Genomic DNA, 3,123 nt, shown 5'->3' with positions numbered 1-3,123 from the left:
AGAAACGATGCCCCGTAACGCACATGAGAGCAATCCCGGCCAATTTCTCCCGTTTGATGGGGTCTATGTGTAAAAATTTTGACTTTTTTGAGTGCACGTGCAAATCTGCTGAAAAAGCCTGTGGAAGTTTCACGGCGTTCGTACGATATTTGGCGACGCAAAAATGAGCGATTTCCCAGCTCGATGGAATTCGGAGCGAGAGAAACGATGCCCCGTAACGCACATGAGAGCAATCCCGGCCAATTTCTCCCGTTTGATGGGGTCTATGTGTAAAAATTTTGACTTTTTTGAGTGCACGTGCAAATCTGCTGAAAAAGCCGGTGGAAGTTTCACGGCGTTCGTACGATATTTGGCGACGCAAAAATGAGCGATTTCCCAGCTCGAGAGAATTCGGCGCGAGAGAAACGATGCCCCGTAACGCACATGAGAGCAATCCGGGCCAATTTCTCCCGTTTGATGGGGTCTATGTGTAAAAATTTTGACTTTTTTGAGTGCACGTGCAAATCTGCTGGAAAAGCCTGTGGAAGTTTCACGGCGTTCGTACGATATTTGGCGACGCAAAAATGAGCGATTTCCCAGCTCGATGGAATTCGGCGCGACAGAAACGATGCCCCGTAACGCACATGAGAGCAATCCGGGCCAATTTCTCCCGTTTGATGGGGTCTATGTGTAAAAATTTTGACTTTTTTGAGTGCAGGTGCAAATCTGCTGAAAAAGCCTGTGGAAGTTTCACGGCGTTCGTACGATATTTGGCGACGCAAAAATGAGCGATTTCCCAGCTCGAGAGAATTCGGCGCGAGAGAAACGATGCCCCGTAACGCACATGAGAGCAATCCGGGCCAATTTCTCCCGTTTGATGGGGTCTATGTGTACAAATTTTGACTTTTTTGAGTGCACGTGCAAATCTGCTGAAAAAGCCTGTGGAAGTTTCACGGCGTTCGTACGATATTTGGCGACGCAAAAATGAGCGATTTCCCAGCTCGATGGAATTCGGCGCGAGAGAAACGATGCCCCGTAACGCACATGAGAGCAATCCGGGCCAATTTCTCCCGTTTGATGGGGTCTATGTGTAAAAATTTTGACTTTTTTGAGTGCAGGTGCAAATCTGCTGAAAAAGCCTGTGGAAGTTTCACGGCGTTCGTACGATATTTGGCGACGCAAAAATGAGCGATTTCCCAGCTCGAGAGAATTCGGCGCGAGAGAAACGATGCCCCGTAACGCACATGAGAGCAATCCGGGCCAATTTCTCCCGTTTGATGGGGTCTATGTGTAAAAATTTTGACTTTTTTGAGTGCAGGTGCAAATCTGCTGGAAAAGCCTGTGGAAGTTTCACGGCGTTCGTACGATATTTGGCGACGCAAAAATGAGCGATTTCCCAGCTCGATGGAATTCGGAGCGAGAGAAACGATGCCCCGTAACGCACATGAGAGCAATCCCGGCCAATTTCTCCCGTTTGATGGGGTCTATGTGTACAAATTTTGACTTTTTTGAGTGCACGTGCCAATCTGCTGGAAAAGCCTGTGGAAGTTTCACGGCGTTCGTACGATATTTGGCGACGCAAAAATGAGCGATTTCCCAGCTCGATGGAATTCGGCGCGAGAGAAACGATGCCCCGTAACGCACATGAGAGCAATCCCGGCCAATTTCTCCCGTTTGATGGGGTCTATGTGTAAAAATTTTGACTTTTTTGAGTGCACGTGCAAATCTGCTGAAAAAGCCTGTGGAAGTTTCACGGCGTTCGTACGATATTTGGCGACGCAAAAATGAGCGATTTCCCAGCTCGATGGAATTCGGAGCGAGAGAAACGATGCCCCGTAACGCACATGAGAGCAATCCCGGCCAATTTCTCCCGTTTGATGGGGTCTATGTGTAAAAATTTTGACTTTTTTGAGTGCACGTGCAAATCTGCTGGAAAAGCCTGTGGAAGTTTCACGGCGTTCGTACGATATTTGGCGACGCAAAAATGAGCGATTTCCCAGCTCGATGGAATTCGGCGCGACAGAAACGATGCCCCGTAACGCACATGAGAGCAATCCGGGCCAATTTCTCCCGTTTGATGGGGTCTATGTGTAAAAATTTTGACTTTTTTGAGTGCACGTGCAAATCTGCTGAAAAAGCCTGTGGAAGTTTCACGGCGTTCGTACGATATTTGGCGACGCAAAAATGAGCGATTTCCCAGCTCGAGAGAATTCGGCGCGAGAGAAACGATGCCCCGTAACGCACATGAGAGCAATCCGGGCCAATTTCTCCCGTTTGATGGGGTCTATGTGTACAAATTTTGACTTTTTTGAGTGCACGTGCAAATCTGCTGAAAAAGCCTGTGGAAGTTTCACGGCGTTCGTACGATATTTGGCGACGCAAAAATGAGCGATTTCCCAGCTCGATGGAATTCGGCGCGAGAGAAACGATGCCCCGTAACGCACATGAGAGCAATCCCGGCCAATTTCTCCCGTTTGATGGGGTCTATGTGTAAAAATTTTGACTTTTTTGAGTGCACGTGCAAATCTGCTGGAAAAGCCTGTGGAAGTTTCACGGCGTTCGTACGATATTTGGCGACGCAAAAATGAGCGATTTCCCAGCTCGATGGAATTCGGCGCGACAGAAACGATGCCCCGTAACGCACATGAGAGCAATCCGGGCCAATTTCTCCCGTTTGATGGGGTCTATGTGTAAAAATTTTGACTTTTTTGAGTGCACGTGCAAATCTGCTGAAAAAGCCTGTGGAAGTTTCACGGCGTTCGTACGATATTTGGCGACGCAAAAATGAGCGATTTCCCAGCTCGAGAGAATTCGGCGCGAGAGAAACGATGCCCCGTAACGCACATGAGAGCAATCCGGGCCAATTTCTCCCGTTTGATGGGGTCTATGTGTACAAATTTTGACTTTTTTGAGTGCACGTGCAAATCTGCTGAAAAAGCCTGTGGAAGTTTCACGGCGTTCGTACGATATTTGGCGACGCAAAAATGAGCGATTTCCCAGCTCGATGGAATTCGGCGCGACAGAAACGATGCCCCGTAACGCACATGAGAGCAATCCGGGCCAATTTCTCCCGTTTGATGGGGTCTATGTGTAAAAATTTTGACTTTTTTGAGTGCACGTGCAAATCTGCTGAAAAAGCCTGTG

Source organism: Lampetra fluviatilis, unplaced genomic scaffold (assembly GCF_964198595.1).
Source record: "Lampetra fluviatilis unplaced genomic scaffold, kcLamFluv1.1 SCAFFOLD_365, whole genome shotgun sequence".
Lineage (NCBI taxonomy): Eukaryota > Metazoa > Chordata > Hyperoartia > Petromyzontiformes > Petromyzontidae > Lampetra > Lampetra fluviatilis.
This window is presented reverse-complemented; position numbering follows the sequence as displayed.